The 10,074-nt window shown below is 38.7% G+C and overlaps 1 non-coding gene across 1 annotated transcript; it reads left to right on the forward strand.

The window, feature by feature from the left end:
• The first annotated feature begins 1,223 nt into the window (after window positions 1-1,223).
• Window positions 1,224-1,330, forward strand: LOC142169966 (small nucleolar RNA R71). The gene has a single exon (XR_012699585.1). It is a non-coding gene; the product is annotated as a small nucleolar RNA R71 (small nucleolar RNA).
• Window positions 1,331-10,074: the final 8,744 nt, after the last annotated feature.

Genomic DNA, 10,074 nt, shown 5'->3' on the forward strand with positions numbered 1-10,074 from the left:
AAGACAATGGCATCAGATTTATACTTGCCCCCAAATAACAAAGAGCACGACCCACATCAATATTACCAATCTGCACAGGGATGGTGAAGCTGCCAGGGTCCTTAAGCTTTTGAGGAAGCTTGTTTTGGACCCTCGAAGTGCACTCCTCAGTAAGTGTGACTGTCTCGAATTCAGTCAATCTCCTCTTGTGAGCCACTATATCTTTGATGTACTTAGCATATTTTGGAATTTAATGAAGTGCATCCACCAATGGAATATTTAATTGAACTTGGCTCAACATAGAGAGAAATTTGTTAAACATATGATCATCATTCTTCTTCTGTAACCTTTGGGGGAAAGGTGGTGGTGGCCTTGTAGCACTCACTGGCTCTGAACTTGCATTATCTTTCTTTGACTCGTGTATTGCCTTAGGAATCAACTCCCCCTCAGATATAGGCTTATCTCTTCTCTTCTTTGGCGTTTCTTCTAATTCCCTCTCATTTCTGAGTGTGACTGTATTAACTTGAGGGTTCTTCCTTGTATCACTGGGAAGAGTACATGCATGCCTAGTATTTTGAATTGACGCTAATTGCTCCACTTGTCTCTCAAGATTTCTGAAATCAGTCCTGAGTTGTTGATTTTTAAGCAACAACTTCTTCAACAGGTCATTCGTACTCTCCTCAACTTGCTGGGGTGGCTTTTGAGGTTGGTTGTAATTACCTTGGGGCCTATACTGATTCTGAGTCATCTGATTTCCACCCCAAGAGAAGTTAGGATGATTCTTCCAATTTGGATTGTAAGTGTTCCCATATTGTGCATGCTGATTCATCAGACCTCTACTCTGTTGCCCCACATAATAGAGGGATTCAGGATTCGTGGGACATATGCCACTCGTGTGACCTTTACCACATAACTTGTAGCAAGTCGACGCCTGTTGCACATGTTGCATCTATTGCATTTGGTTCATTGTCATTCTATTCATCTAATTTTCTAATTTCACTATATCTGCTCTCATGGCTAAGAAATCATCAAGCTCAATTACACCTGCTGCCTTCTGTTTAAGTGCTCTTCGTGATTCCCCATCTCCTTGCCAATTTTTACCATTAGCGGTGAAATTGTTTACGAGGAGCTGGATTTCACTGTACGGCCTTGCCATGCAACTACCTCCACATTCTAAGTCAAGATTCATCTTTGATGCCTCGTCCAACCCATCAACGAAAGTGTGACCCAACACCTCATCAGTCTGACAATGATGTGGGCAGTCTCTGAGTAGCTTCTTGTATCTTTCCCAAGCTTGACGAAGAGTCTCACCATCTCGTTGTTGAAACCCAAGAATCTGGCTCCTTAGTGACTTTGTCTTTTTAGTGGGAAAAAACTTGATTAAATTTTTTCTTGCTAGATCATCCCAAGTGTGGATCGAGTTCACGGGCTCCTTTTGCTACCATTCTTTGACTTCCCCTAGTAGTGAAAATAGGAACAATGTCAACCTGACATAATCCTTGGAAACATTCGGATAATTATAAGTGTCCGTAATTTCCAAGAAGTTCTGAATATGCCACTGCGGATCTTCATGAGATAGACCCACATACTGCCCTGTGGACTGAATCAGCAAGACCTTGTACTATTTGAGTTCAAAATGAACCGTCATATCAGGATTCACAATAGCCCGAGTCATATTAGCAAGATTGGGCCTTGCGGCTTCTATCGCCGGTCGCTTTTCATTACCTGCCATCTCTATTGGTTATGGTTGAACTACAATGTCCAACTCTCTTTCTGTTCTAGTTCTAGCTTCGACTTCCCTCCTCACCTTGTGAAGTGTTCGTTCTATTTCAGGATCAAAAGGAAGGAGTTTGTTCGCGCTTCTACTCTTCCGCATTCAAGAGAAGAGACTGTGTTAACACAAAAAAGCAAACAGAAAATTAAAACTTGAACAAATAACTAATAAAAACTTAACTCAAACATGTAGCTAATTTTTAAGTCCCCAGCAACGACATCAAAAACTTGTTACGACCAAACACACACGCGAGTATACGTGGTCGTCAAGTAATAAAGTAGTGAGTAAAGTATCGTTCCCACGGTGACTTATGATTAACTTTCGACTGATTCAAACTCAAACAAATTATCTATTCAAAAGATTTCTCCCAAAATGTGTAAGTAATTAATTAACAACTCAAGAAACTATCAAGCAGTTAAATAAACTAGAGATCGACTAAAATACGTAGGCAATTTCGGATAAAAATCAATAGGAGAGGATATTCCTGGGTCATAGGCTACCTAACAATCTTGTTACGTTCTTGGCTTAAACTGACTACTTGATTTATCTGGTTTGTTGATTGACAGGGTTAATGTTACTTGTAAGAATCTATCGAGTTCTTACTCGCCTATTCAAGTTAACTTAATGCCTATATGTCTATGGAATTAAGACTAACAAGAACGCATTTACACTTCCTGTATTTTAACCAAGCAAGACAATTAGGTATATTTATATCCTAATTGCGAATCCGTTCCCCGATGCCCAGGTTCAAGAACTTGCTCTATTTAATCCTATATGCAATCCAGAATTCTCATTTTCGAGTTCAACTCTAGATTCGTAAATAGTATTTCAATGTTAGCTGCGCAGCAAAATAATTAAGAACAGGATTAAATAAACAATCCAATATTATAAAATCAAACTCGTCAATTTAAACTTCAAACGTCAACATTCATGTAGCACCCATAACTCCAGAACGAATGAGTTTAGCCATGCATGCTCATGGTACTCATAATGCTTCATTTACTCTCTTCTTATTTTTCGGCTAATATTTCTGCCTATCACTTTATTCTGAAAACTTCAACAAAATGTTCTTTCACTTTTAGCTCCCCTTGCTTCATCTCATTGGCTCTTCGGGACACCTAACTTTTTCTCTTTTTTTTACTAGGGGCGGGAGTCATACTCAGGTAAATATTTATACCTTCTAGGATTCCACTGCCTATCTTCTGAAATTTCTGAACATTCTAGTATTTATCTCTAACTATACTATTCTAGAGTGCACCATCTGGGTGTCTCACAAAGGGAACTATTACCACGTTTGCACTATCCTTCGGAAATGTTAGCTAATGATAACAATTCATCCACTATGTTGGCTTAATCTAGCCCCAGATGGATCCTGATATCCCATTCTTCTCTTAAGTTATATCTATTAGCTCCCATAGGGCATAACTGAGATGGGTGTGGCCAATTATATATATCTCTGTTACTATTGAAAGTAACTTAGAATACTTATATTTCTCTGCCTGAATTGTAAATACTGAAAATCTTCAAGTACCTCGTACCCTTCTTCACCTTGCTTCTTTTACTTGTTGAAACTTGTATCTAACTTTTGATTCTCTTATTGTTTTTACGATATGGATGGATAGATATTCATGCCTTATGGCTCCTTATTAAGAAGCTTACACGTCTTAGTACACACATGATCTGCTGAAGACCTCACATTTAATCATCATAAGCATGATGCAAAATCTAGTTCCTCTAACTCAACTCTTCTACAGCCACATTCAATCTCTTACCAACTATCTTTTTGGATGTAGGTATCGTTGTATTACTAATAAAATAGAATTTAGGAGTTTGAATTCTTACAATTGAGCTCTACCACACGATCTAGAGTAAGAAGAAAGAGTGACAGTCCTAAATGCCCTGTAGCTTCCTGCTTATAAGTGTGGTGTATAACACATCCAGAAACAAGACTCTACTAGACACAGCTTGTAGACTCCCTAGGACAGAACTACTATGATACCACTTTTGTCACGACCCAAACCGAAGGCCCGCGACGAGCACCCAGTGCCTAACTCAACCGAGTACCAACGTAATGTATCCTTATTATCATACTATCATGGGTAAATGAGCTGGAAAGGCCGTCATGAGATGACTAGAATTAAACATAGGAGATTACTCGACATAGGATGACCTAACATGGTATACAAACTTATACATGTGACATACAGGCCTATAAGATCGAAATGATCATTTGTACATTCAAAACATAGGCCGACAAGGCCATACAATCATCCATATACAAGACATCCGTCTACAAGCCTCTAAGAGTACATAAGTGTCATAAAGGTCGGGATAGGGCCCTGCCATACCAATCAATATATGTCCAAAGCATACTGACCAAATAGGTAACTCCGGAGCTAGTGGAGTGCACCAACACCTTCTGCTGAGCTGATAGCCTGCTAGGAGGACTATAAACCTCTCTATCGAGACCTACGGGCATGAAACGCAGCGTCCCCAGGTACAAGGGACGTCAGTACAAATAATGTACCGAGTATGTAAGGCATGAAAGTAGTATATAAAAGACATGAAAGAAACATGGAGTAAAGAACTCAACCTGTAAGTATGAATAGCTATGTGAATCATGAAACGTTTATAGTCATGCATATACATATAAATGTCATATCATACATAGGTATATGCGTACATAACATCATTAAGCCTCTGAGGGCATCCCATCATATCATCTCGGCTTCTGCGGGTGAAATCATCAACGTATACCACCTGATCAGGTGGTGGTACGTATATAATGTCATAACCTTTCCCCATACCCCATATACATATAATATACGTGTATATAATGACATCTGGTCATGGGTCAATGTACATGTATAAATGAATGCAATGCATAAGAAGTAAGTCAATAAGATCTCTCGGGATGTCATAAGACCTTCGGTTAATATCATGAAATAAACTTTATCAACTTACATATTTTCTGAGACCCATGAACAAACGATATAATAATAGGTCACATGGGGAATCAGAAACATAGGCACCCCTAGTACTTATAAGAATAGAGTCATTTGTGAAAGTTTCGCGTTTGCTCATTTCGTTTGTATCATATGGATCATGCCAAAAGGAAAGAAGGGATAGCCTTAACATACCTTAACTCTGTTGATTCCTTAATACCTTCCAAGACATTCTTGAAACAACTCAACTCAATCAACCATAGCATAAGGAGATTCAAAATCAGTGCTGAGTAAATGCTAAGTCTGCAACTTAAACTAGTAGCTCGTTTATGTAACTTTGGGCAGTATCTCCCCTATAACAAGGGCCTCCTCCAATACCATATACCAACAACAACAACCAGAGTAATATAATAAGAATAACATCAACAATAGGGTACAAAATAATTCATTAACAAGTCATCAACATATCACGACGAGCGACAAGCTCGGATTGAATCCCTTTAGCACCCTTCAACCCCATTATCATTCATTAATTAACTTAACAACATAGCCAGCATGATATTATGTACAATGGGAGGACTTCTAACATCCTATTCATCTCCTAGTTCACCCTCAAACAGCCCAACAATCTAACAACAACAACAACAAGTATAACTTTCCATTGTTATGTTGTCCTTTCTCTTCATACTCACAGTACCCACAACAAGTTCGACATGTAGACAATATTTTATAATAACAATATCATAAGAGAGTCATTTTCAAGGGTTTCCAACCATTTATAGTTCATGAAAACAAACTTTCCAAAACAGTCCATTAAAAATAATAACATCTCAAATTATTTCAAGTCCCCTTTTGTAGTATTTTGCTCAAATAATGCAACCAACACACAAACAACTTCAAGCACATGTAGTAGGATGTTATACTCACCTTAACCAGTATAAAAACACGAAATCATCCAAGAATAACCCACAACTATCCTCAATGGCACCACAACACTATAGGTGTTGTATTCTCTTCTTGAATCAACTTTTGGTGTTCAAGTTGGTGTATAAACACTTGTAGTTTGCCTTTAAAATCTAATATATATGAAGGAGGGACTGATTATTACCTTAATCAATAAGAACAACACGAAATCTGAGGTTACTTACCTTTGAAGAACACTCCAAAACAGCCACAAGATGAAGAACTACGATCTAGCAAGCACCATGGGATTTCTAGCGTTGGATTCATGTTTTTATCTTAGGTTTTCACCATAGAATCATAAAGAAACCCTTGGAGAGCATTTAGGAGGGTTTAGGAACTATTTTGAACTAGAAAAATGAGTTAAAACAACTTAGAATTGACTTAAATACAAGCTGGAGTTTTTACACCGACTTTGTGGGTCCCATGGGAGCTGCTTGCGCAGTCTCACGAAAATATGAATATCTATCAACTCCGATGTCGTATCGACGAATGGTTAAATATGTTAGAAACTAGACTCGTAGATCTTCAATTTTGTAGGTAGATCTCCCCGTATTTCCAAATATATTTGGAGAAAATCTCAGCTACATTTGACCTAATGTTCAGCATATTTATGAATGTAACTTGTGATGACCTTTGCCAACTTTTGTTCCACAACTCGCTTGACTTTAAAACATAACACACGACTATCATACGATTAAAATAACTTATAACATAACCTCCTTATAATGTTAAACACCCTAGTCTCACCCCAAAAGTGCATGTTACAACATTCCAACTTGTCGACTTTCGATGAAACTTATTTTCTTCAACTCATTTTGCTTCTAAGCCTTTCAACCCTCTTGGTACTTGTTATTGATGATCTTAAAGATTTGTAACCTCCAAGGTAACATGATTAAATTACTTTATGTACTTTCAAAGACGATCTCATTTACGAGATTACATCAATTGACTTATGACGTACTCTCACGTGCGAAAACATGGGGTGTAACATACCCATAAGCTGATCTTGGTTCGCTGGAAAGTATATGGTGGAAATTCGTATGCACAAAACTAATTATTGGTACCAGCCAAAGTCAAGTCAAAAGACGATCGATCAATAAAATTGCAGTCTTTCTCTACAATATTCTCTACAAAAGCTACAAAATAGCAAAAGACACAGAAAACAAAAAGAGTCGAGTTTTGTTGACATTAGAGTTAGGTTTTGTCGTTACAGAAGTGCATTCTGACCTGATTTCCCACGGGATGGATACGTAGGTAACCCACGTAGGGTCCCGTCCCACTCTTATAATAGAAAATCTCTCTCTCTCTATATATATATATATATATATATATATATATATATATATATATATATATATATATATATATATATATATATGCCACGACTTGATTTCCTTTGGTAGGAATACGTAGGCAATCCACATCGAATTCAGTCATCTTTTGCAATCGAACTACATTTTAGCCTGATTCTATTGTGATACGTAGGCAGCCTTAGTCAGACCCGGCCATATCATTGCAAAATTCTAACATTTCACATTTATTTCCAGCTTGAATCATTAATAACAGACTCCTTTTATCAATTTTCCTACATAGAAAAAATAACTTCTTACTTCTCCAGGCGCCCTCCTGAACAATGGGCATTTCTTTCAAGGCCAAATTTCCAGGCGCCCTCCTGAACAATGGGCATTTTCATTTCAAAGTCAATCTTCCAGGTGCCCTCCTAAACAATGGGCTTTTCATTTCAAGTTAAAATCTTACAGGCACCCACTTTCTAATACGAGTATTTTAGATTTAAATTCTCCGATCACTTCGGACCGGTACTGTCACGACGTAATTTCTCCCTCTGTGAACCATCGTGATGGCACCTAGTCTCTACGACTAGATAAGCCTAACACTTTGCGAAAATGAAATAAAAACACGAACATTAACTACTAACAGTAACAAATATCTAATAAGCAACTGAATGCCACTCGTCATATACAATTATCACCTCTGAAAATGTACAAAAGAATTCCCTAAACCCAGAATACCGTAAATCACAAGCTACTAAGAAGTCTTAATCGTTCTATACATTATTTCTACACAAAGAAGGAAAAATAAACATAGGGAGATAGAGGGGGACTCCGAGGATCTGCGGGCGCGAGCAGATGCACCTTGAAGTCTCCAATAAATAGCAGCGATTGCAACTAGTGATGAGGCTGGTAAGATGAACCTGGATCCGCACACGAAAAATATATGCAGGAAAGGGCGTGAGTACACCATAACGGTACCCAATAAGTGCCAAGCCTAACCTAGCCAAAATCAATTACATAGCGTAAATATAACTACAAAAAACTAATCTAGCTAATGAAATCAAAGCTAACGCAAGAAATTGAAAAATTGCTCAAAAAGCCTCCCTGGGTCCACGTCTCGAAATTGGGTAAAAGTCACAAATTATGAACACCCATTCACTCACGAGTCTAACCATACCAAATTCACTCAAATTTGATACTAAATCTCGATCAAAATTCCAAAATTCGGCCTAAGAACTTTTCTCAATTTTTCCCCTATTTCCAACCCAAATCCGAAAGTAAATGATGAAATCAAGCATAGATTAGTGGGATTTAATCATAAAGGAGTTAGGAATCATTACCCAATAACTTCCTCCGAAAATCTCTTCAAATTTTGCCTTTTACCGAGCTCTCAATCAAATTTTGTGATATGAACTTAAACCCTCGTTTTTGAACTTTAAATTCTGCCCAGTGATTCCTTAATCGCGATTGCGTAAAAGGCCTCGCGATCACGAAGAACAACTTTGCTCCCTCAGAAATTTATTCCACTCGAACGCATAACACTTCACGCGAACGCGATGCACTAGCTGCTCACACCTACGCGATCGCAATTGTCCTCACGCAACCGCGAAGAGTAACACTCAAACTCCATTACTGCCTAACTTCTTCTTCACGAACGCGGCCTAGCCCACGCGATCGTGGTGCACTGCCTGATAACCTTACGCGATCGTGTCTTTATCTTCGCAAATGCGAAGAGCAATTTTAGCTGACCTTTCAGATGACCTACGCGATCGCGAGATCTCCCTCGCGAACGCGATGAAGAAAAATATCTGCAATAACACCAGAATATCTGCCAACTCCCTAAGTCCAAAAATGACCCGTTGAGCATCTGAAACACGCCCGAGGCTCCCGGGACCTCAATCAAACATACCAACCAATCCTAAAATACCATACCAACTTAGTCGATCCTTCAAATCACGTCGAACAACATCATAAACACGGATTATGCACGAATTCAAGCCTAATGAATTTTGATATTTCTAAATTCTACAAATGACGTCGAAACATATCAAATCTTATCCGAATGACCTTAAATTTTGCACCCAAGTCATATTCAACACTACGGACCTACTCTAACTTCCGAAATCGGAATCCGACCCCGATATCAAAATTTTCACTATCGGTCCAAATCTCCAAAAATTCGACTTTTGCCATTTCAAGCCTAAATAAGTTACGGACCTCCAAAACACAATCTGGACACGCTCCTATGTCCAAAATCACCCAACGGAGCTAACGAAACCGCCGAAACTTCATTCCGGAGTCGTCTTCACACAGTTCCGACTACGGTCAAAATCCTAAGACTTAAACTTTCGTTTAGGGACTAAGTGTCCCAAATCACTCCAAAAACCAAAACGAAACCTCCCGGCAAGTCACAATAGCAGAAATAGATATGGGAGAAGCAGTTAATAGGGGATCGAGTCTATAACTCTAAAAATGACCGACAGGATCGTTACAGGTACGTAGCCCAAATTTCCTTCAAATAAAAGTGCTCCGATCACTTCGGACCGGTACGCAGCCCAGACATCTTTCAAAAATCAAAGTGCTCCGATCATTTCGGTCCGATATCTAGCCCAGATCTCTTTCGAATTAGAGTTCCAACTTGGGACCCTATTTCATTCAAAAAAATCACATTATTCTCGCACCGCATATGCGATCATCATTCATAAATTACATATCCATCCTTCTCAGACAAAAGCATAATCCACACTTCGTCAACTCTAGTGATCAAAGAGGCGACGCAATGTGGAATTATCTTCTAACAATAAACTGGGACAGATTTTGAGGACGGACGTCGAGGTTTCTAACAACAATCGATGACATGTACCAAGTATCGTTCTTACGTCCCATTGACATGGGGTGTGTAGGCAATTTGTACCCCCATAGTCAAAATAACACCAGTATCATCACAGCTTGACGCCGGGATAACTTTCAAAATCAAAAATCATCTCATCGTTTTCTCGAACTACAACCGACCTAATTCTTGTTACATCCGAGATATGTAGGAATACTCAACACAGAGCCCGGCTGTATCCACATCAGAATCCATTCAATCGATCTATCCGTCCATCCAACACCACATCCC

Source organism: Nicotiana tabacum, chromosome 15 (genome assembly GCF_000715075.1).
Source record: "Nicotiana tabacum cultivar K326 chromosome 15, ASM71507v2, whole genome shotgun sequence".
In the NCBI taxonomy this organism is placed as follows: Eukaryota; Viridiplantae; Streptophyta; class Magnoliopsida; order Solanales; family Solanaceae; genus Nicotiana; species Nicotiana tabacum.